This window comes from Equus quagga, chromosome 6 (genome assembly GCF_021613505.1).
Source record: "Equus quagga isolate Etosha38 chromosome 6, UCLA_HA_Equagga_1.0, whole genome shotgun sequence".
Taxonomy (NCBI): domain Eukaryota; kingdom Metazoa; phylum Chordata; class Mammalia; order Perissodactyla; family Equidae; genus Equus; species Equus quagga.
Genome location: NC_060272.1, coordinates 63141646 through 63168929, shown reverse-complemented (window position 1 = coordinate 63168929; position 27284 = coordinate 63141646). Strand labels below are relative to the sequence as shown.

At 43.9% G+C, this 27284-nt stretch overlaps 1 protein-coding gene across 4 annotated transcripts in view; it reads left to right on the top strand.

Moving 5' to 3' along the window:
• Positions 1-27284, top strand: part of ATP7B (ATPase copper transporting beta) — a 106147-nt gene that overhangs the window by 21643 nt on the left and 57220 nt on the right. Inside the window, exon 1 of one of the 4 annotated variants that reach the window (XM_046665180.1) lies at positions 9666-9898. The exons of 2 other annotated variants lie outside the window; for them this stretch is intronic. The gene's annotated coding sequence lies outside the window, so the exon portion shown is untranslated. Of the gene's footprint in view, positions 1-9665; positions 9899-20707; positions 20837-27284 lie in introns of those variants that run through there. One more of the 4 variants, XM_046665178.1, reaches the window with a different exon arrangement.

Genomic DNA, 27284 nt, shown 5'->3' with positions numbered 1-27284 from the left:
TGCCATGAGGTCTAGAGTTTCTGAGTGACCCCCAAGGCTCTGGATACTTCCTGGGTTATCTGGGAGATGAATGCGGCTCTCTTGTCACTCTCGATCGACCACGGGAGTCCGTACCTGGGAATGATCTCCTTTAGCAAAGCTTTGGTCACTTTGGTGGCCTTTTCCATTCTGGAAGGTGTAGTGGAGGAAGATATTTCCTCTACCTGCTCTGGGTCCTTCTGGCCGGACAACGAATTAAATTCACATGAGACAGAATAACAGGAGAAAATTAAACCAAGCTTTATAACATGTATACATGGGAGCGGCTCAGGAAGACTGAGCAACTCAGGCAACTGGCTGAGGCTGCCTGTTTAAGTGTCTTCAGCTACAGACAAGGAGGACGTTTGGGGCAGTGGTTTGGGTCTACAAAGGGGAGGAAGGCAACCCACATGGAAATGGAAAAGCAAATGTTTGGTAAATAGAACTTTGTTAAAAGTGGGCTTAGCAAGGATCCTCCCAGTCTACCAGAACCCAAAGTTATCTATGGTGATGGCCTGTCCTGGGGACAGGCCTTTATTTTAAATTTCTTTTAGGCAGTTAGGGGGGAAAGGTCTAATGTTCCTGCTGAGTCTGAGCCTTTATTGGCTTCAGCTCAAAATAATCCACATACCAGAGTGGCGCATCTTGAGGCGGCCTGCCCTGAACCCCATCAAAGGGAAAGCTTCAACCCATCCTGTGAAGGTATCCAGGAATGCTAGGAGGCACTTGACATTCCCAGAGACTCGAGGCATCACAGTAACGTTCACTTGCCAGTCCTCACAGGGGGCTGCTCCTTGATGTTGAACCCTTGTTCAAGGAGGGTGGCCCCATCCTGGGATTGTTTTTGGCACAGATAACACATTGTTGGGTAACTCTCTGAGTGGTCCGTTCCAAGTTGGACCAATTAAATACTTTCAGATCCACTGCAAGGTGACATCCCTCCCATAGTGAGTGCTCTGATGGATTTCATTAACAATTTCTCCCAGAAGGGCTCCAGGTACCAGGATGAGTCCTTCCAACTTACATTTCAAATGCTTTGCTGAGGTCTGGTAAGGCCAGTGCAAGTGCTTCTATTAGTAAGTTTTTAAGCTTATTGAAAGCTTGGTCACATAGCTTCCCACTCAAAGGGGTCTGTTTCTGAGCCCTGTAGTTTACCGTAGATAGGCTTAGCAATCAACCCAAAGTTAGGGATCCAAATGTGGTAAAAGCCAGCCATCCCCAAGAATCCTTGTAGCTGCCTATGAGTTATTACCATCTTTCTCTCTTGAGGAAGGCCACATTGCGCTTTTGAAATGATAAACCCCAGATACTTTACAGCAACATATTTAACTCAGTTCTGACACGATTTACCTGGAGATAGCATCAGATCCCCCAAGATTACCCTTTGCCTCCCATTTTAGATGCCAATTGCAAGTCCAGGTTGTCACCTGTGCTTCTGACCAACCAGCCACAGACCAGAGGTTCCCAGGACCCCGTCCCTTGGGTTTGATTAATTTGATAGAGTGGCTCACAGAACTCAGGAAAACATTTTAGTTACTTAACAGCCAGATGGAAGAGATGCATAGAGCAAGATATGTGGAGAAGGGATGTAGAGCTCCCAGCCTCTGTCTCTGGGTGTGCCATTCTCCCCAAACTCCATATGTTCACCAACCCAGACGCTCTCTGAACCCCACATTGAACGTAATCTTCTGCCCCTGTTCCCCACCTCAGAGGTATAGGGATGGGGGATCCGGCTGAAAGTTCCAGCCCTCTAATCACATAGTGGGTTTGCCTGGCAGGCAGCCTCCACCTTTAGGGGCTTTCCAAAAGTCACCTTATTAACATAAATTCAGGTGTGATTGAAGGGGGCTCTTTATGGATAACAAAAGACACCCATTTCACCTTTATTGCTCTGGAGTTATTTCCGGAACTGAGGACAAAAGTAATTATTATAACAAAAGATGCTCCTATGGCTCTTATACTGGAAGTAAGAAGGGTGTTAGGAGCTCTGTGCCAGAAATGAAGGTATTTCTTACTATAAATCACAATATCACACTGACCTAACAGGATTCCTGCTGAAGGCAGGGCATGGTGATCAGACATTACCTGGGAAGTGGTGGGGGATGAGGATCCAAAAGCGTCTTTGAAATCTAGCACTGTATAGCATTGACAGCCCTAAGGTCTTGAACAAATCTCTATTCCCGTTCCCAGCCTTTTAATGGGTAAAATGGGAGTGTTTCATGGGAATCTCCATGGCCTGATCCATCCCTTTCTAAAAGCCTGTTGGTTACAGGAAAGATTCCTCTTACAGCTTCTGGCTACAGGAAAGATTCCTCTTATGGCTTCTGACTTCAAGGGGTGTTGTTTCACCCTGGGCTAGTGATCTGTGTGCTTCAATTTTCCTTTATGGGAGTGGCACTGGCTGCTGGTCCCACCTGTCCTTGTGCCCATACTTCTGAGTTAACACGGCTTACTACATTTAGGGGAACCTCTTCCTTCTCAGGTGCTGGTGTATCTTGCAATAGGGCCATGAGCTCAACTCCCAGACTTTTAGGGACTTGGATCTCCACTTTTTCTTGTTCCCAGCTTATTGAGGCCCCTAAGTTAGATGGTATGTCCCTCCCTAGAAGGAGAATAGTGCATTCTGGTACATACAGAAAAGAATACTTCAGCATTTTTTATCCTGTTTCCCAGGTCAAGGGCTCCAGAAGCCTTTTGGCCTCTACCTTTCCTGAGACCCCTTTTATGTCACACTTTCCTTTAGAAAGGTTTTCCTGTTGGGTGTTCAACACTGAGAATGTGGCTCTAGTATAGAGCAAGAGTTCAGCATGCCAAAGTCACTTGGGCTCCTAGAGCCAACTCGGGAGCCCCATGGCCCCATCACATCTCATCTGTAGTCAAGGGAAGTTGACATGGTCTAGTCCTCTTTGATCCCCTCCCTCTCTGGGGATGATTCGGACAGTCCCACAGCCAGTGCCCTTCCTGCCAGCAGCATGCACATTGATTAGACTCCAACTTTGTTGTTGGCCTTGTGTTCCCTCGGTAGAGGCTGGGACCACTCTCCCATGGCGTCTTCTTCCTTTCCCTTGGGTTACCTTAAGCAGTCTGGAGGGCTACTGTGAGCAGATCTGCCCATCTCTGCATCTTCTCATCCTCCTTTGCTCAGCTTCGGTTGATTTGTTGAACACCCTGAAAGCAGCCTCTATTAGTTGTGCAGAGTTAGTATCAGGACCTATAGCCAACTTTTGGAGTTTTCTACAGATGTCTGGAGCACTTTGAGATATGAAATAGGTATTAAGAACCACTGTCCTGCCCTGAGCCTCAGGGTGCCAATTCATATATCACCTCAGGCAGTCCTGTAGCCTCTGAAAAAAAAAAGTGGAGGGATTTTCCTCAGGGCCTTGTTGGACCTCTCTTAATTTAGACCAGGTAATGCGTGGCTGGCTTACTATTTGCATGGCTTTCAAAAGCAGATGCTGAAAATATCCTAGCTTTTCTTGATCTTCAGGGACATTGAGATTCCACCCAGGGTCAGTCTCCGGCACAGCTCTCCCAGTAGGCCCTCGAATTTCTGACCCGGGGATATGTCCACTATCTGCATGTTTCCTGGCTTTTAACAGAATGGCTGACTTTTCCTCCACTGTGAGGAGAGTAGTTAATAGGCCCTTTGTCAGGTTTATGAATTCCTCCGGGTCAGCCCTGAATCCTCTAGAGTGTGCTTTCCAATTAGAAATGAAAGGGGGCACCATCCCTGGCTTAGAAGCCTGGGTGTACTGATATAATGCCAACAGCTCTTCCGGCTCCTGCTTCATCTCACTGTCCAGCCCCAGTGAAGTGACTGGGCACTTCTGCCGCCACTGCTGCTCCTGGTCCCTGGGCTGAGCCGGTCTGGGCTGAGCACAGAGCCCCCGCACCCGGGTGCCCTCCTGCCCTCACGCCACCCCTCCTGCTACCATCACTGCTGCTGAGGCTGGGACCACTGCTGCTGCTGTGACGGGGCAGGGGGCACTGGGCCACCCTATACCACATCCTGGACTTCTCTGCACCACCTTCACCTCCACTCTGTTGCTGCTACTGATAACTCTGAGGACATGCCCATTGCAATCAAACCAACAAACTTAAACAACCTACTGACACACAATGCAAACTCACCCACACTGAGACAAAATCTGACACCTGCAGGACAAAAATAGAATGTGAAGTCCAACAGTCTTCTGGATCTGTCCCAAACAAGGGGCCTGCCTTTCAGTCACACAGAGTGCAAATGGAGAGGCAGGGAATTCATGACCGCACGTGTCATGGCGACTCACTTGGCAAAAACAAAACTGAAAGCACTCACATACAAGATAGACGCATCCACACAAGCACAAAAAGTAGACTGAGGTCCAATGCATTTCTCCACTCCAAGCGAGCGTTGTACCGAGGGGAGCTGATGCTGGCAGGAAGCAGGGAGCGGCAGGGCAAGTCCCCCAGGCATAGACGCCCAGGCAGCTGCTGGGGACCACTGACCGCTTGAACCCTTACCAGGGCTGTCCAGCCATGGGCATAAGACTCCTGGCTGGCTCACCAAAATTGATACTGAACCTCTTAATCTCAAGTTCCTGTGCTTGATGTGCAGTAAGCCAGTCACTGAGACATTGGTGCTTGAAGATAGAGAAAGGTTTATTCAAACTGGCCAAAATGAGAAGTGGGAGCATGGGTTGGCTCAAATCCACCTTAACAAGAGCAGAAAGCAGGGGTTTTATGGAGCTAAGGAGCTTGGCAGGAGGAGTTTGGGAGAAGCAAAGGGGTAACCTTTCACTCCAGAGGCAGTCTGACTTCTGGGCATCAGATAGCAACTGGGAGCCAGCTATCTGGTGATCACAACTCCCCTGAAGGCGTTCTCTTTCTTCTGCAAAACAAGCTCACAAATCCTTGTCACCCCTGAAGTTAAACAGGAAAATAGCTTAAAGGCAATCACGTTCTTACTGAATATCTACAGTAACCCTGAAGTACACGCTACAAGAGGACTGGGAGGCTATAGTTGGACTGCTGATGGCACGGAGGGCCTTCTCCAAGTGAGTGGTCATGAATGAGACCGTGGCCAGCCAGCCTGGGGGTGTTTCGTCTCATCCTTGTTCAGCTTCGAGGAGAGAGACCCGGAGTCTGTTGGAGCTTAGAGGTAACCAGTGTTGGAGTTGTGCCAGGTGAGCATCAGATGAGGAGAACAGCCAAGGACGTTAAAGGTGCATATAGTTAACTGTGGAATCAAAACACTGGCTTTCCTCCTTAAATCTCTCTGTTTCTTTTTTTGGCCATGTCTGGTCTCTTTATAATTTAGAAGAAGTGTAATTTTGTTCACTCTAGGCTATTCAACCAAGTGCAGTTTTATTTAAGAGCACTCCCTCCAGTGAGCTTGCGTTGGTGTTTATTTTTTGTTTCCTGTTAATAAACTAGTGTAAAAGTCATGCCAAGCTAACAGCTTCAGTCCTGGAAATCACCAGTTCCCAGGGACGTGAGGAGCAGCCGAGCAGACCTCGAATGGCCCCCATCCTTCCCCTGGCAGGTCTTCCAGGGCAACTCTAGCCTGCAGGAACCCCTTCCTCATCCCCAGCACCTAATGTTCGAATGAGTTTTTGATTCTTTAGTATTCTCCTCTACTATTCTTCTGTCTTAACTTGGTAATAAATTCTTGAGAGCAGAAAATATCTCTTGTTTCCCCTGTTGCGCATAACACTTAAAGATTTGGTTCTCAGGCTCAAATTGTGTTCATTTATTAACTTTTCACTCTTGTGAAGGATGAGCTGTTGGTTCTGCTCACGTTCTCTGTATGGGAACCTTCCAGGCAACTGCTTCCCAGTGTGCAGCTTAGTGTCAGGTTCAATCATCCTGTCCTATCACAGGATTTGGAACTCCTCTGCCTGTCTTGGGAGGACTGGCCCAGTGTTTTTTCTAAGAAACCTCACCCAGTGTGAGCCTCTGGATGGGTTGAGCAGATAACCTTTGTAAGTGCTGAAATATTTGAACCAGATGCCCCTCCTCCAAACTGAGTCCTTTGTCTTGGAGGTTCGTGGAAACATGAGCAGCCCATCTGCTGTTGGGCCTGGGCTTCTCAGGTTGCAACAGGATTGTTTAGGACACCAAAGGGATTTTTATTTTTATACAGAAAAGACCCACAGAGACTAGGAAGGTGTGTAGGAGATAAACAAGGTGAATTTTATTTTGGAAAATAGCTGATAAAATTTGTACATGTGGGAGGCAAAATAATTTAATGCAGGGAGACGCTTGGAGACCTGTAGTTCTAGAAGGACTAGTGGAGGTACTGATGGCGTTTGCCCTTGCAGTGTGATAACAGGGACAAACAACCCCATGAAATTCTAAGTAGAAGGCACATTCTTACCTGTCTGTAGTTCAGCTCAGTGAGTATTTAACATCTGATATTTGTTCATCAGTATGTTATGTCTGTGGATGATAAGACTTGAGAACCTTCTCTTCCAGGAGGTTACAGTGTTTCCCAGGGATGAGCGCATGCTGAGCATCAGTAACAGAACCGTTTGGGCTGCTCTGAGTGCAGCCTCGGTGGAGAGAGAAGACTTGGCCTCTAGTAATACAGCTTCCGTCCCTGCCAGCCTGTGGTATTGACAGTAGTGATACTTGTGTTAGCGCCTACAAACAGGTTCTTTACCCGCCACACAAGAGGGACCAAATGAAAACTGGAATGCCAGGCTTATGGCAAGGAAACAGTTTTTATTTTGGGTGACATCAGCCGGGAGACAAGAGTGAGCATTCAGATTTGTCTCGTTTTATCTTGTCTCCCCAAAAGAGGGGAGGTGGGGGGTTCTAAAGGTTTGTGGGGAATGTGGCTGCTTGTAGAGAGTCGGTGGGGAGCCTGTGGCCCTGCTGGTCGGAGCTTTCCCACCAGCCTGCGATTGGCCTTGGGAGGCTCCTTATAGGGAGGAGGATGATAAGGGAATTTGCAGGTGGGCGACCTTGGCTGGTTGTAGCAGACAGCTGGATTTGGTTTTAACCCCATATATGCTGGGTTCAATGTAGGGGAGCTGATATCAGGACTGGCATCACTGGGATTCAGATGAAGGAGGGAGCCCTGATAGGGTGGGTGGAGGCCACTGCAGGGAGAGGCAGGACTTAAAGCATAAGGAAGATTAGGTGGGGAGGGGGTGGAAACTTAGGGGTCAGGTGTGAGGAAAGGGGAAAGTGCCAGAAAGAGGAGTTTGGACTTGATTCTCTAGCCTGGGAAAGTGGCTCATGCCCTGGCTGTCTCTCGGGTCCTTAGATGCTGTGGGAACAAAGGAGAATCCACCGTTTTCACCCAGACATGCTCCCCTCACCCCGACTGTTCCTCCTCATCTCTGCCAAACTGGAAATGGCAGTCATCCTCAGGTCCTCTCTGCCTGCCTCCTGTGATCACTTGATCGCTGAGTCTGCAGGGCCTCCTCATTTGTTTAATCTCACTGGGCGGTGATGTTTTCTGCCCCATGTAACCCTATATTCCCCCCTCCTCTGAGTCTTCCTTTTCGGGCCTGCCCGCACTATTTCTAAATCACAAATGTAATCATGTAAGTTCTCTGCTTAAAAACTCCTGCTGATTCTCCTCCATCCACAGGACAACGTCTCAACTTCATGACCTTTATAACCTGGCCCCTCCTCCTTATTCTGTCTGTGTTCTGAGTCTGGGTGACCATTTAGGAGAAGTCAAAGCATTTTACAGTAAAGTATTTCAGTTTTCCATAGGTCCTGGTGCTAACAGCATAGACTATTCAGGTATGATGACAACATGCTTTCCTTATTAACCATTCAGAGCTACAGCACAGAAGCAGCATTTATATTTATAATGATCCCATATCTCCAAGGAAAAGTTGAAATATGGATAGTAACTCATATTTTCAAAGATTTCCACCTAAAATGGCAAAAAAATTTTAAAAATATGGTGCTTAAAGAGAGAAGCTTCAGGTATCTGGAAAACCCACTCATGATGCCCTTTGGAAACGTGAGGCGGTCAGCAGGCATACATGGGTCTTGACAGAACCTACTAGGAAACATGAATGCCATAGATAAGCAAGCAAGATCTGGGTGATTACAAGAAAGCAGTCAGAGATATACCAGCTCATCTCTGCTGGCTCCTGCATGGGGTTGCGGCCCGAGGCCCTTAGCATCAAACAGGCCTTTCCTTGTTGGGTCACTGATTTGAATGGCATTTCTTGGAAATGGAGGCAGGTTCTTTTTTGACGGAGCACGTGGAAGGTAAGAAGCCAACCCAGACACATTTTGGGATTGGCTGCCCTGAGCGTGTTTCAGAAGTAGAAGCAAACGAGTGGTCACATCCCCACAGAGTGATCAGAGGCAGAAGACTAACGAAGAGTCTTGAAGGACCTGTGGTGAATGGATCCGTGGTAAGGTGGCCTTCCCTCACAGAGAACGGGTCTCTTGGTTAGGAGTTCCCGGGGGCAGTTTTAATGGGGGAGGAAGGGTCATTGTAGGCAACCCATAAAGAGGCAGAATTCTCTGTGACTTGAGCAGAAGGGGATGGGTTCTGAATGCCCTCATTGGGTGCGTGTCCCTGTGGCCCGTCCCCCTCCAGCAGCACATTCAGCCTGGGGGAGTAATGCAGAAGGACACAGAGTGACTGTCTTTCTGACCTGCTCGATTCAGTCCGCAGTGTGGACACTACACACACACTTGCAGGTGTGGAGGTGCTGCCAGGATTAGTGGCTGGCGGAGCTGTTCCTCCCATGGGGCCTGAGGTGGCCTCCTTCCTCATCTCTGAGCGGCTGGGAGTGGGGCTGGGGCTGGGAGGGAGGCAGTGCTGCCTGACAGAGCTGGAGGCTGCTGGATTACCACACTGTCGTGTGTCTCCGTCTCTTAATCCTCCCGCGGCACAGTAGGTAGCCTGAGAAGCCTGAATCTTGCATCAGTTCCTGGCTTTTCTGCCACATGTTAAAAACCAATGAGCCTTGTTATCCAGTGAGTTTCCAGTCTGTTCTTCCTGAAGTCAAGCCATTGGTCCCAGGGAAAACAAAGCTGCAGGAAACATGAAACTTTCTTACACCTTCTTGAAAATGCAAGTCATGTTGCCTAGAAAATACTTCTCTCCCCTTGTGTTCTGCGCACCGCCCGCGTTGGAGCTATGGAAGAGGCAGCAGAAGTTATTCCAAGAAGGCACCCGAAGTTTGGTAATCAAAGGAAGTGGCGTTTCTCCCCTGCCTCTGAGCTGGGTTTCTAGGCGTGTCCATGGTCAAAAGGAAACTGTGCTAAGCTTTGGGAGATGATTCTGCCCTGGACTCCTGTACATGCTGGCCCGGTGTCCCGGCAGCACTGGGTGAGGGCATGCATAGGCCGTGTGCAAAGATTCTCAGTGCTGAATGCAGTGTGTTGAGTGAGAGGGTGCCAATTGGTTGGAAGGGTGTAGATAAACAAGAGCAAATATATATACAGCGGTGTGCAGCCTGCCCAAGTTTGCAAAGCTTGCTGCTGGACTGAAGACTTGGCTGGCAGCCTCTCCCGGGCTGTCTCAGGAGCCAAGGGGAACTTGCAAGACTGAGTACAGAAAGTGCCTTCTCCCTGCTGGTTAGGAGGATGCTTTTGAAGCATTTTCTTCTAACGTGACCAAGTAGTCCAGTAAAGGGGAGCTGCTTTATTGGGGGTGAAGGCGTGACTGGATGCAGCAATGGAGAAAACTGGGGGTGAGACCCCTGGGAGCCCTGAGCAGTCCTTCCTGGCGACTCTGAGTGATCCACAGGTGACCCTGCTGTCTGTCCACAAGTGGCAGTCCTTCAGGAGGAGCCTGGGGGCCAGGGGCTCCACCCGGCAGGTGACTGCAGAGGAAGAAGGCTCTCTTCCATTGGAGGAAGGAGAATTTTCACGGAAGGTTTTGAATGGAACACGAGAAGTCAGTTCCAATCAGGTCAGTGCAATTGCAGAAGGGCCAAAAAGCCAAGAGGGGCTTGGATGCAGTTTATAAGTGGGGGATTCTCCTGTGTCTTGTCTGTGAGGGGTCAGGGGAGCGGGTCTGGGCTAGGGAGTGAGAGTATGAATATAGCCTGGAGCCAGGAGTCAAGGTGAACTCTCCAGAGATTAAGTCCATGGTGGATAAATCTTGGCTTTTGTTGCTTCGTATTTTCAGGATATTTTGTAAGCCTCTGTGGAGCAAAAGTTTTCCAAAATGCAAGTCAGACAAAAATGGATCTTTACCCTCTTTATGTTTAAAACTATGTACCTAGTTTTGTTATTCTCCACATTTTGACTAAATAAACATTTTGACAATGTTGCTGCAAAACGAAGCTGCTCTTCTTAAGCAAATGAGTTAACTCAAACGTCCCGTCATGTTCAAAAGTAGGGCAGTGTAACGTTTTGTAAAAATGGTGCCTTGTAGTGGCATTTCTGAGAGGGACTGGTGGTCTGTATGGGGTGTTTTTCATTTACATAAGTGGATGGAAAAAAAAATACTAGTTACATACAAAGGAAAGTTTTCATAAGTACTTAACCCCTTTAAGAGTTATTTTGTTTCTTCTGGTGTTAATTGTTTAAGAAGTCCCAAAACTAAAGGAAATTTTATGAAAAAAGATTTTTGAAATGTGCAAGAGATTAATTAATATATGTTGAAGATTTATGAATGTCCACTTTTGCAGTGCAAGGTCAACTTTTATATTTTTAGCTGAATATCTAAGACAGCCAAATAATAAATATTTTGGGGGGGAAATGCTTGAGAGCCTTTCTTTAAAATGTTTAAACCACTGCTTTACAAAATCCAGTCTATGTCCGATATATTTGAATGTTAAGTCTTCTAATGATTTTTAATGGCCACTACTCATCTCCTCTGACCAGGGGAGCAACCTGAACTTGGCTGGGGGATTCCCTCAGAATGGAGGGCCTGGGTAGAGGCCGTGGCAGCCATGGTCTCGCGGATCTGGTACGGGTCTGTATACTCTGCTGTTGCCAGGCTGTGGGACCTGGCAGGTGAGTCTTGGATTCCTCAAGCTTCAGATTCTTCACGCTTCAGATTCTTCATTGCAAAGTGAAATGAAAAGTGCTGCCTCATAGGGTTGTGAAAGCACTTTGTAGAGTTACGATATAAATGCAAAATGGTATTGTTTCTGACAAAATTATGATTTTCACTAGAATTGCCAACATGGAGATGTGTTTTGTGGTCTCTGAATGCAGCAATGAGCATTGTTATCTAATTGTGTATCTATATGATGAAATTCCCAGAAATGGAATTACTGGGTCAGAGGCGATGGTCAGTTAATACTTCGGTGGGTATTGCTTAATTGGTCTCCAGAAAGGTTGTATAAATTGATTTTTCTACAAACAGTGATGAGAATTATTTTTCCCTACATGCTTGCTCTGTATCATCAAACTTCAAAATTTTCGCCAGCATATTGGGTGAAAAGTGATATCTTGATACATTTATATTTATTATTATTTTTCCTTCTCATTCTTCACCCCCCATTTTATTAAGATATAATTGACATGTAGCACTGTATACGTTTAAAGTGTACAGCATAATGATTTGATTTACATATATCGTGAAATGATTACCACAATAAGTTTAGTGAATAGCCATCATCTCATACAGATACAAAAAAGCAAAAAGGCTTTTTTTCTTTGTAACGATAACTCTTAGGATTTACTCTCTTAGTAACTTTTGTGTATACAACAGTATTAACTATAGCCATCGTGTTGTACCTTACATCCCTAGTCCTTGTTTAGCTTATAACTGGAAGTTTGCACCTTTTGACCACCGTCCTCCAGTTCCTCCTACCCCACCCCGTGCCTCTGATAACCACAAATTTGATTTCTTTTTCTGCGAGTTTGGTTTTTTCTTTTTCCTTTTTGTTTTAGATTCTGTATATAAGTGAGATTGCAGAGTATTTGTCTTTCCCTGACTTATTTCACTTAACATAACGCTGTTGACCTGAAAATAAAGCCAAAATGAGAGGCAGAGAGGCGTGTTTATTTTGGGATGAAAGAATTGAAATTTGTTGTGTACAGATTTGGGTAGCAATCCACATAGTGTCCTGCTAGGGAGGCAGAGGCAGGGGCTTTTAAAGGCAAAAGAGGGGAGTTTGCATTACAAAGAATGTTAATTGGGGTTGGTGACCGAAAGCTAATCTTGGCTAAATTTAATTGATTGCTAAGACTGGCTAAAGGAAGGTAAAAGTCCATCATGGTGATGAGTTGCAAGTTTCTCACAGTGTTCTCAGAGTATTTGTGTCTTGTCTCAGTTCGGAAGTTCATGTTCTGCTCCGTGAGGACATGCATAAGACCCATTTCCTTAATGGCCAGCCAGCTCCATTTTAAAACCCTTAGACGTTAGTGGCTCAGTTTTGTTTCACATTTCACGTTTTCGCCTTTTGATCAAGATCTTTCTGAAAGCATTGCTGATGAACCGTAGATTTGTTTAGTCCTATGTTGCTAGAATGGGCCTGTCCCAGAAAGTCATGTCTCACATTGGGGGGAATTTTTTTCCTCCTTTTCCCCCATGGTGATTCCAAGGAGTCAGTGTCATGAGGGTTGGGCCACATTTGATCCGCAAGAGGCAGTCAGGAAATGACTGTTAGGCAGTTTCCTGGGCTGGGAATTTTCATCCTGAAAGTTCAGGTGAATAAGCCATTTCTGTCATTTCGGTACTTTGAGTGACCATAATCTTGGTATCTGTAGAAGTTCTGGAGCAGATCTGAGTAAGTAGTAGCATAAGAAGTTTAAATACAAGTACACATAGCAAAATTCCGATCATAATCATTAACAGTATTTGAGGTCCCTATCTTCTATCCAAGCACCTACCTATACCTGAAGGAAGCCCACTGAAAACATCAATAGGAAACCGGAGGGTGTCCTTAAAAGATGTTGGACCAGAGAGGTCCTTGTGCTATTTTTCTAATTTTTCTGAGTTCTAACTTTTCACTAGAGAGTTGACCCAGATACATATAGCAGGAAGTGTTGGCTACACACAGATGCCACCCAGTTCTGCAAGGAGACAGTCGAGTGCTAGTCAATTATCTAGTACACTCCTCGCTAGGGGATCCAGGGGTCGTTGTTGAACCAAGGCTCCAATGGTAGAATTTGCCAGTTTAGCTATGGTTAGGGATAAATTTTTTATCAACAGATCATTATGGACTACACCAATCCAAAGGACAGATCCTTTGGCAGTGGTAATCAATGCAGAGTAGATGGAGTGCAAAAAGGGGATTGCCAGGTCTCATCTAGACCTAGGAGATTGCAGTTGGGCTTTTTTCTTTTACAAGAACTTGAAAAGGAATACGATGGTATCCTAAAAGGCATTGTCCTGCCGCACGCCAGTTGTCTAGACATTCGCAAGCCCGTGGTTCCCCGTTGTAATCACATGCAGAGGTGTACCCAGAAGGGGCACAGGAGAGCAGTTTTTTATATATTTATTGGCAGGTATGAGTTTAGGAATATGTTCTAGCTGAGGATCAGTGTGGCCATTACAGCTCATTAAGGGCCTAGCTAACAACTATCTGGGCCTGTTTTGACAAAAGGCTTGACATAGAAGAGTGAGATTACATTTCTTGCAGATTTTGGTCAGCCATTTACCTGATCCTGGAGATGAAGGAAAAAGCATGAGGGTCTGGGTGGTTGGACAGTGGAGGAACAGGGCTTTCGGGAGATGTTTTGTGGAGGCGTCAACCAGAAACAAGGTGGAGATACTCGATCAAATAGTTTTACTCTATAGGCAGTTTTAAGGGCTGGGCGCTTAAAATCCACCGTAGCATTGGGGACCCAGGAGAAATCGCTGACAAGTGTAACTGGGGGTCCTTTCTTCTGGGTGACTGTGGCCTTTGGAGACATATCCAGCACTTGGAGAGATTTCCCCCAATTGCTATAGTTTGGGAATAGTTCACTAGAATATTATCTTCCCATTTGCCAACAGAAATACCCTCAGAGAAGGTAAAAACTTCAGCTAAGATTAAAGAGATTCTGACAAAGTGCTGATTCTTCGCCATCTTGGACCTCATAAGGAAGTTGCTAAGTGATATTCTGAAACCACCAGCTAAATGAGTGAGTCTTTCTTAGCAAGAATGTTGAATTATTATCATCAGGCTCAATACGTTTATCAGTGTGATAGAGTATGTTTATTATAAAGAGGATCAGTAATAATGTTAGAGTGGTGTGTATGTATATACTGGCCCGGTCCTGAGTCTTGGGAAAGCTGTCAACGTCAGATGCTGTGTGCTTCATGTCCTAATTAACTATATTCTTAATTCTCCTGTTGGTTCAGAAATCCTGTTGCGTTTTGGAGCCTTATTTAAATGAGAAACATGAATCCAAGAATCAGGACCTTTAAGTTTTACAGCACAAGAATTAGTTGAGAGTAGGTGATATGGTCCTTTTCCATCTAGGTTGTAAAGAATCCTTTTGAAGATGTAGTTTCCAGTAGACAAAATCACCTGCCTGTAGGTTGTGAAGTTTGTTGTCTTCGTTTCCTGGGAACTCACTGTGGGAAGGTTGCTCTGCCAAGGCTTGGTTTTTATCTAAGGCTCTGATTATTCCTTTGCAGTTTTAAAGCCTGTCTCCTTTAATTAATTGAATATCAAGAGCAGAGAGTGCCAAGTGCATAGGTCAGCCATAATTATTGCAAATGGTGACGGCTTGTGTTTCCCAAAGAGGGTAGCTCTCAGCTTCAAAAGGGACAGCAGAAGTGCTTTAGTCCAAGCCACGTTCAAGATTTCCATAAATTTTGCCAATTGAGTCTTAATAATGCCATTTGTTCTTTCAACCAGTCCAGAGGACTGAGGGTGATAAACACAATGATAATGCTGTAAAACAGGCCACACTTCACATACCTGTTTTATAACATGGCCAGTAAAATGCATTCCTTGGTCACTATGTAGTTTTGAGGGTGCATCCCAGGTGGGTATAATCTTTTGTAATAACGTTTTTGCAACTGCCCAAGCGGTAGCCCATCGACAAGGGAATGCTTCAACCCAGTGAGAAACATGCAAACCATAGTAAGAACAAATTTATGGCCTTGGTAAGGAGGTGGCTGGATAAAATCCATTTGCCATACCTCGAAAGGCCCATTAGACACGTCAGAATGTCTGGAAGCTGTCTGGATAGTCTTCCTTTGGTTGTACTTGGAACATACAGTGCAAGTTAATTGTGCCTCCTTGGCAGCTTTAGAAATGTTTTCCCACCAGTATTGTTTCATGAAACTTGTAAGTTTATTTCCTGCCCAGTGGGTCATCTGATGGGTCATTTCCATCGAGGTCTTTTCGTGGACTCTGGCAAGACAGGTTTTTTGTTTGGGCCGTACCATAAATTGGTTAATGGGCTTAGAATACAACCATTACCTGTCTAATAAAGCCTTTCTTTAGGCAATACCTTGGATTGGGCATCTTTGGTCATTTCTGTTAGATCCTCTTTTGGAATATAGTCAAAATTGGCTGTCTTTGCATCAGACTTGGTGGCTCTTGAGTATAGGGCAGCTGTCGTTGTGGCCTAATCAGCCAAATTATTTCCTTTAACTTCATCTGAAATTGACTTTGAATGCCCAGGCACCTTAATGATAGCTAGTGCCCGTGGAAGTTGGATCAATTCTAGTAATTCATTAACAAATGACCCATTTTTAATTTGGCATCCTCCAGAGGTTAGAAATCCTCTCATACTGAAAACATGAATGTGACCCCAAAGTCATAACGACTATCTGTATAAATGTTTGCAGTTTTTCCTTTTGCTAAAGTACAAGCTCTAGTCAAGGGATGTGGTTCAGCTTGCTGAGGTGAAGTGACTGTCAGCAGCGGACTTGCTTCGATCACTTCGAAAGGAGTTGTAATAGCATATCCAGTGCAATATTTTCCTTTATCATTTATTTTTATTTTTATTTTTATTTTTTTTGAGGAAGAATAGCCCTGAGCTAACTTGCCAGTCTTCCTCTTTTTGCTGAGGAAGACTGGCCCTGAGCTAACATCCGTGCCCATCTTCCTCTACTTTATATGCGGGACGTCTACCACAGCATGGCTTTTTTTTATTTATTTATTGAGTTAATGATAGGTTACAATCTTGTGAAGTTTTAGTTGTACATTATTGTTTGTCAGTCGTGTTGTAGGTGCACCCCTTCACCCTTTGTGCCCACCCACCACCCCACCTTTCCCCTGGTAGCCACTAATCTGTTCTCTTTGTCTGCATTTTTAAATTCCTCATATGAGTGGAGTCATACAGAGATTGTCCTTCTCTAACTGGCTTATTTCACCTAACATAATTCCCTCAAGGTCCATCCATGTTGTTGTAAATGGGACGATTTTGTTCTGTTTTACAGCTGAGTAGTACTCCATTGTATATATATACCACATCTTCTTTATCCATTCATCTGTTGTTGGGCACTTAGGTTGCTTCCATGTCTTGGCTATTGTAAATAATGCTGCAGTGAACATTGGGGTGCATAGGGCTTTTGGAATTGCTGACTTCAAGCTCTTTGGATAGATACCCAGTAGTGGAATAGCTAGGTCGTGTGGTAGTTCTATTTTTAATTTTTTGAGGAATCTCCATACTGTTTTCCATAGTGGCTGCACCAGTTTGCATTCCCACCAGCAGCATATGAGGGTTCCTTTTTCTCCACAACCTCTCCAACATTTGTTACTATTAGTTTTAGATATTTTTGTCATTCTAATGGGTGTAAGGTGATATCTTAGTGTAGTTTTGATTTGCATTTCTCTGATGATCAGCAATGATGAACATCTTTTCATGTGCCTATTGGCCATCTGTATATCTTCTTTGGAGAAACGTCTGTTCATGTCTCCAGCCCATTTTTTGATTGGGTTGTTTGATTTTTTGTTGTTGACTTGTGAGAGTTCTTTATATATTATGGATATTAAGCCTTTGTCAGATATATGACTTGCAAATATTTTTGCTCAGTTAGTGGGTTTTTTTGTTTCAATCCTGTTTTCGTTTGCCTTGAAGAAGCTCTTTAGTCTGATGAAGTCCCATTTGTTTATTCTTTCTATTGTTTCCCTTCTCTGAGAAGACATGGTGTCTGAAAAGATCCTTTTAATACTGATGTCAAAGAGTGTACTGCCTACGTTTTCTTCTAGAAGCCTTATGGTTTCAGGTCTCACCTTTAGGTCTTTGACCCATTTTTAGTTTATTTTGGTGAATGGTGAGAAACAATGATCAATTTTCATTGTTTTACATGTGGCTTTCCAGTTTTCCCAGCACCATTTGTTGAAAAGACTTTCTTTTCTCCATTATATGCCCTCAGCGTCTTTGTCGAAGATAAGCTGCCCATACATGTGTACCACAGCATGACTTTTGCCATGTGATGCAATGTCGGCACCCGGGATCCGAACCGGGGCACCCCGAGAAGTGGAACGTGTGAACTTAACCGCTGCGCCGGGTTGGCCCCTTATCATTTCTTAAACAGGAACCATTAGTAACCCGTGAGAGCTTGGTGTTTGTATCAGGCGGTTCTTGTAAATAGACCCTAGGTGTCAGTAGTTGGCAAAAGTTAAATTGTCATGAGGTGTCGAGTCAGAATGCAGAGGAGTGTTGCAGGGTTAAGATTGTTACAGCGAGAGAGCGCAGTGTGGGGAGGAGTTAACAACAGCATCTCATTGGAGGTGAGTTGCTTTGCAGAAAGATGTTGAGTGTCATGAGAATTGAGTAAGGCTGCCACAGCACGAGGAACACAGATACTGAGGGGTGAGCCCATAATAATTTTTTCTGTTGATTTTGTAAGGGCTGCTGTATCGCATATTGCTCTCATTCAGGGGGGGAGACTGTTGGCTACTGGATCCAGTCGTTGACTATAGTAAGCAAGTGGTCTATGTAGTCCTCCATGTTTCTGAGTGAGGACACCCAAGTCATCTCCTTCCTTCTCACGTTTGAAAAGGAAAAAAAGGGAGTTGATAATTTGGATGTCCTAGTACAGATGGGCTGAGAAGTCCTTCCTTTAGTTGGCAAAAGGCCTTATGAGCAGTTTCATTCCCTTGTATGGGGTTGGGCTCATTGGACTTTAATCAGGCAAAAAATTGAGCTTTAGGGAAAAGTTTGGTATCCTATTTCTACAATATCCTCCAAGGCCTAGAAATCCTCTCAGTTGTCTCTTAGTCTGGTTGGAGAAAACTCAAAATGCACTGAAGCCTGTCAGGGTCTAGGAGCAATCCCTGATTTGAGATTAAATGTCTGCATATTTAGGTTGGGTTGGAAGACCTCCGAGTTTTCCCTTAGGCGCCTTGTGCCCTTTAGCTGTTGGTGGTTTAAGGAGGTGGAGGCTCTTGTGCGCACACGCTTCTTTAGAAGGGGAGCAAGGGAGATTGTGCACGTACCGCAGGCAAGTTGACCCCTTGGGACATCTGCCAAATCTGCCTTCAAAATCTGTAAAAAATAGGTAGGACTTTCTGTGCAACCCTGCGACATAGCTTCCAGGTAAATTCTTGCTCATCCCGAGTGAAGGCAAAGAGAAGTTGGCTTCCAGGATCTTCAGGTATGCCGTGGAGGGCACTCTGCACGTCAATCACAGCGAAGAGCCTGCTTCCTGTGGGAATGGAGGTTAGGAGAGTATGCAGATTGCAAACAACAGGCTGTTGAGGAGTGACAATATTATTAATAGCCCTGACATCTTGTATGAGCCTCCATCCTTGTCCATGAGGTTTTTTTACAGGGAGGATGGGCATGTTACAAGGGCTGGTACAGGGAACGGTGAGGCCCTGAACTCGGTTCCTCTATGATTAGTTTAATTCCTGCAAGGGCTTCAGGATTTAAAGGGTATCATCTAATGTTTGGGAGAGGTTTATTAGGATCAATCTGAATTTTTACCGGGGCGGGGGGGGGGGGGGGCGCAGTGAATCTTCCCAGTATCTGTTCTGGATTTTGCCCAAAGGTTTTTAGGAGCTTCCTCAAAAGGGCTAGGTTCTCGGAGTTGTTATTCTCTGTTTCAAGAATTGTTAACCCCTTTTGAGAAAAAGAGATGGCAGCGTGATATTTTTCTAAAAAGTCTCGTCCCAGTAAGTTGGCAGGAGCAGAAGTGACCAGTAGGAAGGAAGGGCTGTCCTGGAGGGGGTCCAACTGGAAAGGGGTTTATAAGTTGTAAGGGGTTTATTAGCTACTCCCACCACTGGAATTTTCTTGGTGCTCGAAGGAAGGGATGGTTTGAGGCTGGCGGGGTTGAGCGTGGAAAGTGTGGCTCCAGTATCAGTTAAGACAAGAATGACCTCATTCTGATCATAAAGGAACTTTTACTCAGGTGATTAAGGGGGAGGACTGGAAAAACCTCCTTTGTCCTGGAGCAGCTTTAGTCCATAGGAGGAGCTGAAGGCTTAACATTGGAAGATTATTTAGAGTGTTTTAGTTTAAGACAATCCTTTTTCCAGTGGCCAGATTTCTTGCAAAAATGGCAAACATTTTTGGAGTTTAAAGACTTTAGTTTGTTGAGGCCTCTGGGGTGAGGCTGATAGTTGTTGAAGCTGTAAATTTGCAATTTTAGTGGCCTTTCCTTTATGGGATTTTTGGATAGTCTGGGCTAATTGGTTTGCCAAATTAACCAAATCAGGAGTTGCCATGGTTTCCCAATTAAGTTGTGCTCACTTCACCAGAAGTGCAAGATCTTCCTCTAAGCCATTTAGGAACATGGAATTAAAGGCCACCTTGCTGGACTCTGTCTAAAGGGAGTCCAGACTGTTCCTTAAAAATAATTTTGAGCCTGTTGTAATAGTCATGCACAGGTTCATCAGACCTTGTGTGCATGCCTCAATTTTATTCCAGTCAACAGGTTTTGGGAAGGCCTTATATAACGTTTTTGCTCTTTCTTGGGCTTTAGAGCTGTCAGCTGGCAGGGTCTGTGGAAAGTCCTCTAAAAGATGATTGTAGCCAGCTTTAGCCCTCCAGTGTTGGGCCTGAGCTTCTCCCACAAGTGTGTGAATTGGTTGATAAAGATCAGAAAACCCAGGCTCATGGAATTTCACAATGTTAAATTCTTCTGCCAAACTGTGAGGGTCTTCAGTAACTTTGGGAAGTTCCTTGGCTGTAGCCCTCAATTCTGGTTTAGTCCAAGGTGCCTAAGTTATATTTAAGTGGGTACCCTTGTTGTTGAGTCTTAAAGGGATTTGAATGGGTTAAGTAGGAGAAGTTGGGGCTGGAGGACTGAGGGAAGCTTAGGTGTCTTGGGAATGACAAGGGGGTTCAGCCAGGGAAGGGAAAGGGAAGAGGGAGAGGAGGAGCGCAGGACAGGTTTGAGAAGCAGGAGGGGACAAGGAGCAGGAGTGGGTGACAGGGAAGTGTTCTGAGTCTTTTGAAACTGAGAACTCTTTTTAGTGAGTTTAGAATTTGTGTCTTGGAGGGAAGCAATTTTGGAGTCCTGGACTAGTTTAGAAGCTTCTGAATACCAAATAAAGTAAGCGTTTCATTCAACTTGTTCCACGGTTTTCAAGTTTATTACACAGAAAAATAAGTTTAGGGACTTAAGAAGAGCCCCACTGTGGCCATTGTAGTTTTAAATCATCTTTGGTGTTATCAGTCCACTGAGACAGAAATTTCCAAGGGCAAGGCCCATAGTTCTTAAATGGAAAACAGGTGGAGTTCCTGAGGAAGGAACTTCTCAGAAAACTTTAGAAAATGAAACTCCAGTGGTAAAGAAAAGCATGTGAACAAGAATAGGGAAATTCGATAGGAAACTCCCTCAATTTAGAGTGCTCGCTGTCCTCACTGCCCAGGGAGAACCCCGCCAGGCAGCCCCTCCTGTGGCAGTGACGGTGGGCTGGAAAAGCAGGCTCTTTTGCAGTCACTCCTGGGCAGTCAGCCCTGATCCCCCAAAAAGGCACTAGGACCAAGTGGAGGGAGATCAGAAGCTGAGAAGACTCACCATGGGAAGAGTCAGCCATCTGTGGAAACGGTGAGCACAAGGGGCTCGTGTAGGTACCATACCCAGTTCCTGGGGGACACTGGTCCACGAAGGTGAGATCGCTTCAGATCCCACTTCTGACAGCATGTACGTTAACCTGAATATAAAGAACCAAAATGAGAGACAGGGAGGTGTTCATTTGGGATCAAATAATTACAATTCAGGGGACACAGATTTAGTAGCAACCCAAATAGTGTCCCTCCAGGGACTAAAAGGCAGGGGCTTTTAAAAGCAAAAGAAGGAAGTTTGCATTACAAACAGTTTAATTGGGGTTGGCAGCAGAAACCTAATCTTGGCTAAACATAATTGATTGCTCAGACTATGGCTAAGGGGAGGTAAAAGGCACTCAAGATGAGGAGTTGCAGGTACTCTAAGCGTTCTGGGAGGATTTGTGTCTTGACTTAATTCCGAAGTTCATGTTTTACCTGATGAGGACATGCATAAAATCCTTTCCCTTAGTGGCCTCCCAGCTCTATTTTAAAGCCCTTAGAGGTAAGTGACTCCATTTTGTTTCACATTTCACAATGCCCTCAAGGTCCATCCATGTTGTTGCAAACGGCAGGATTTCTTTCCTTTTTATGGCTGAATAATATTCTATTGTGTATATACACCTAATTTTGTTTATCCATTCGTCCATTGATGGACACTTAGGTTGCTTCCATGTCTTGGCTTTTGTAAATAATGCTGATATGAACACAGAGGTGCAGATCTCTCTTTGACAGTTTCCTTCAGATAAATACCCAAAAGTGGAATTGTTGGATCATATGGTAGTTTTATTTTTAATTTTTTGAGGAGCCTCCATACTGTTTTCCATAGTGACTGTACTAATTTGCATTCCCACCAACAGTGCACAAGGGTTCCCTTTTCTCCACATCATCTCTAGCATTTGTTATCTCTTGTCCTTTTGATGATAGCCATTCTAACAGGTGTGAGGTGATATCGCATTGTGGTTTTGATTTGCATTTCTTTGATGACTAGTGTGATGTTGAGCTCCTTTTCATGTACCTGTTGGCCATTTGTACCTCTTCTTTGGAAAAATGTCTCTTTTGTTCCTCTTCCTGTTTTTCTTTCTTTCTTTTTTTTTAAGATTTTATTTTTTTTCCCCTTTTTCTCCTTAAAGCCTCCTGGTGCATAGTTGTATATTTTCTTTTAGCTGTGGGTCCTTCTAGTTGTGGCATGTGGGATGCTGCCTCAGCATGGCCTGATAAGTGGTGCCATGTCCTGGCCCAGAATGTGAACCGGTGAAACCCTGCTGCATCGGAGCACGAGCACTTAATCTCTCAGCCACGGGGCAGGCCCCACCTCTTCCTGTTTTTCAATTGGATTATTTGTGGTTTTTTTCGCTTTTGAGTTGTATGAATTCTGTGTATATTTTGGATAATAACCCCTTGTCAGATATATGGTTTGCAAATATTTTTTCCCGTTCCATAGGTTGTCTTTTCATTTTGTTGATTGTTTCTTTTGCTGTGCAGAAGCTTTATGGTTTGGTGTAGTCCCACTTGTTTATTTTTGATTTTGTTCCTTGCGCTTTAGGTGTCATATCCAAAAAAATCATTGCTAAGACTCATGTCAAGGAGTTTTTCCTCTGCTTACTTCTAGCAGTTTTATTGGTTTTTGGTCTTACATTTAAGTCTTTAATCCATTTCAAGTTAATTTTTGTGAGTGGTGTAAGTAAGATTGGGATCTAGTTTCATTCTTTTGCAGGTGAATATCCAATTTCCCCAGCACCATTTATGAAAGAGACTGTCTTTTCTCCATTGAGTATTCTTGGCTTCCTCATCAAATATTAGTTGACCATATATTATCACTGTTTTTTAAAAAGATTTACCAGCCACTTGCTTTTCTTTTTCTGAGGATTTTTTAAAATAACAAGTTCCTATCATGCATTTATAGAGTAGCATAAGTTATAAACATTAGGTTTATACCTAAGTCTTTCAAAGGAATATGTTTGTTTTATGTATTGCTGGTCATATCTCTAATTCTAGGCAGAAACCACTGCATTTATTAGCCACTATAGTATACATTATTGTGTGATAAAATACTGAGTGCATTGTTTCATCAAATCTGACAACCATTTGCAATTTATCAATAATAATAATAAGTAACAACAAAAATAATCTTAAGTTCATTGACTTCTATCATATAATATAAATATTTGAATTAACTTCATGTTGTTGGTGTGACATTTCTTCTAGCCAGTTGCAAGATTGCACATCTGTAATGTAGGTTTTTACATCATGGTCTTCCCATACTTCTGGGAAATGAGATAAGGGAATTATGACCTTATGGTTCTGACTTACATTATTTCATTCAAATGTAAAAAAATATTCTAAGATATTGACAATTGCTTGATAGTGACTGTCATTTAAATTTTCTTTGAGAGAGGCTTGAAATATAGTGTTATCAGAAAAGATTCTGAAGCAGAAAAAAATGCTATTGATTGGTAAAAGTCTGATGGAATAATTGTTAAAATAGACATAAATTGAAAGCGACGAAATTCTCTGAGATGGTTGATAGTAAAGCTGTGTGGAAAGAGATTGCAAATGGGTTCTCTGAGACCATGTTGTGAAGTGCCTCTTGGAGAGGTCGTATGGTTTGTGAATTTCTAAATTTTATTTTATTGTATTTAGAAAACAACATGTATTGTACGTATGTAGTGAGGTTTGTTAGTTTTATTTGTTGTTAATTTTACTCACTTTTTTCTCCCGGACAAATAATGGGTATACTGCATCCAGTTTCTCAGTAAGGGTTAATATTTTTCCTCGCTGGGATCAAGAGAAGGAAACAGGCAATTTGTACAGAATTTCCCAGAAAGTGCACAGTCAGCACCAGGACTGGGGTGGCCCTGGAGGGTGCACAGCCCAGGCTCATAGCGGCCCTCAGCAGAGTCTGAGGTTTTGGTTAGTTTCTTCAGTAGATAAAATTTAAATACCACTGGAGGCTCTTCCTAGACCTTTGTTAAACAACGTTAAAGAACAGTTTGCAGGGGTTGCAGTGAGGGTTGGGGGAATAGGTACACTAGTTTGAATGATTAGTTTTCCTTCTCAGTAAATGGTGGAGAACAGTAAGTTCCCTGTCTACCTCCTGGGGCCAGTCACATGAGGCCTTGTTTGTCTTCATAGTCACTCGTTTTCATACATTTGTGATGTTAGCCTTTTAAGTCCCCTTGGCTTTCAGGCCCTCCTGCAAAACTGTAGGGTGGGCGTTATTATTATCATCCCACTTTACAGCTGAGAAAACTGAGGCTCTAATTTGCTCAGACAAGGCTAGAATTCATACCCAAGACTGTGAGACATACCCTCAAGAAATTCACAACAGGTAGGAAAGACAGATATTTAAACAAAGATATGTAAAAGTGTTTTTTAGAGTTTAAAGCCATGTACAAGTATGTCATCAGTTCATCATTGTGGTCATCTTTATCACAATGATTAATGTTATTGTTGCTTATATTAGTATGTTAACAAAACATTTTCTTCCTTGCCTTAGATAAACTGAAACAGCACATTTGTTTTCTGGTATAAAAGCAATAATTGTGTTTTTTTTTTATTTGAATTTTAAAAATTGGAAAATGTATACAGATAGTAAAAAAATCAGAATTTCATAACTCACCCATAGCTAACCTCAATTTTATGTATCAATGCATAAACATCTACTCCTGCAAATCTGTATACATGCAGGTTAACGTGGGGACATCTCTACTTCCTCAGTGGAGGTTTTAGGGACCGACACTCATCTGCCTGGGGTGGTTTGATTGGGATCTTTTCTTGAGTCAAGCACTGTCTTCTGACCCTCCCTCCCCTATGCATCTCTGACATCCAGAGAATTCTCAGATAAGAAAAGAGCCAGGCAGTGACTCACTCACAGTGTGTTCGGGAGGATGTACATGGTGCCCGGAACCATTGCCACTTCTTGTAAGTATGGTTGCCTCAAGTGTATTTGTAATTAGGAATATTGAAGAAAGCAGAGCGAGTGCTGATATTCTGCTGTTGTTTTTCTGACATTCCAGAGACAACCAGAGGTGACAGATACTCTCAGGCAGCCAGGCTCAGTGGCCCTGGCTGCACCCTTGCCTCCATACTGCACTCCCTTGCCTAGGTATTAGCCTCCTTGTTTATGTGGCAAGTGGGATGTGGCTGTTTTCTTGTGTTTTCTTCATTTTGCTTTTCTGCTTTGTAGTCTCTTCCTGTAATTAACATGGCTAAAAAGGAAAAGTAACCTTAAAAGTTGTTTTTAAAAAATAGAAAGCCTGTTGGACTTTTGCACTGGATTTAAATTCTAGCTCATGTTATTTAAATTGATTTATGGCTTTGGATAAACCTCTGAGTCTGTTTCAGCAGTAAAATGGTGATAAGAATACCTACTTATAGAATTATCTTGGACACTAAGATCATACTGAGAATCATTAACTATTTGTTATTATTCAGTCTGTGTACATAGGAAAAAGACCAAGACTTTTCTGTATTTTGAATTCCATGAAAGTTCAGGTGTATAGCATTGTAATGGGTGGGGCTTATATACTAGAAAAGTCACATATGTGTATGACATTTTGCCTTGTAAGTTGTTGAGGGTGTTGTTCGCCCTTCAAAGTGAAAGAAGTTTTCAAGGATAAGTGGGTGAGTGGTATCCTATTTGAGGATGATGGAGATCTCTTATGAACTAAGAGATCCCATAAGTGGCCAGTGGTCCTTCTCTTGTGTACATGGTAGTATTGCTCTTTGATGTGTGATCACAGCCACTTTCCACAAGACATGTTGTTTCTGGGCCTTTCAATTTCAGTCTCATTTTGAAACCTTTCATCATCAAAATGTGCCCCCCCCCCCTTTCAATTTCCAGTGCCAGACTGGCCTGTCTGAGTATCTTATTTTCCCTTCCTGGCTCCATCTTGGTGAATCAACAGCTTATATTGGCATTAAACTGGTCTTTTCTTTTAAAAGCCTTGGCAGTCTCAGCAGATTCCATGTGACATGGGTGCCTAGAGAGGTAGCAAAGAATTAAAATTCATTTTTGGATTCCCCTCTGTGGAATTCCCCCTCTTCTTGTATTTCCACTCCCTTCTAATCCTGATGCCTACCATATAAATAGTTTACTAAAAATTCAAAAGCTAGCAAAAGTTCTTCCCCAACCTGGTGTTGGGCCTGCCTGCAGAAAAAGTCCCAGATGTTTGTTCTCGAAGTGTATATAATTAAATGGGAATTAGACAAAACTAGGGCTTCCACAAGATTTTCCCTGGACACCCAGTTTGTGCTCTGGGCCCATTCTCCAGTGTCTGTGATTGCTTAATGAGCCCTTAAACCCAAACATGTTTTTCTTTTTTTTTTAAACTCATTAGAAGGATTTCCCCCCCCAAAGATTGTCTCAATGGAAGAACAGAATTAAAACCACACACAGGCATCCTTCGGAGAGGAGGCGGAGCAAAATGGCAGGGTGAGCTGACCTGGGACTCTCTCCCCTCCAAAATAAAACCAAAGAAATGGAAAAACTGAATTTCAACCAATGACCCCTAATGCCGAGACCCTCAGAGACCTACAGAGTAAGAAGACAGAGAACGGAGAGGCGGGAGCCGCCCTTGGAGGAGTTGGAACGGGGTAGGAGAGAACTTTGATCCCTCCCCTAGAGACTGGGATCGCTGGCACGGGTGCAGGAAGGAGCGGGGGAGGGGCCGTGCGACCAGGGGATTGTCCAGGATTCCCACTGCCAGTGCAGTGGAAACCTGCTGATGGGGGAAAGCTTCAGTGTGTGGGGACCCCATCACGCCAGGGCCCCGGGAGACCAGAGAACAGAGCTGATCCGAAGCCAGATAGGCGCATGAGAAACTTCCCCCACCCCTGCCCCCGGCAAACCACAATGGGTGCTGCCATCTTGCCTGAAGGCAGAGGGCTCAGCACATGTGGCTCTCGACCCCCATCTAGTGGTGACAGACTGTAACTGCAACCGAATACAACCATCATGCGCAAAAACCACTCCTCTACCATCCAGCAATTTATGAAAGCTCCAGACCAGAAGGAAAACAATAAAAACATAGAATTAAGTCCTGAGGACTTGGAAATAGGTAAACTAAGTGAAAATGAGTTCAGAGTAGCTATCATCAAAAAACTCAATTAGACAGAGAGAAAGATAGAGAAACAAGCCAATGAGTTCTGGAGTTACTTCACAAAAGAGATTGAAATTATAAAGAAGAATCAAACAGAATTAATAGAGATGAAAAACCACAATGGACCAGATAAAACAGAATACGGATTCCCTGAATGCCTGTGTGGACATCATAGAGGAGCAAATTAGCATAATCTAAGATAGACAGGCTGAATGGCTCCAGACAGGAAGAAAGAGAACTAAGAATTAAAAAGAATGAGGAAAATCTCCGAGAGATAGCGGATTCAATGAGGAGAAAGAATTTAAGGATCATAGGAATTCCCAAGAATGTGGAAAAGGAAAATGGAGG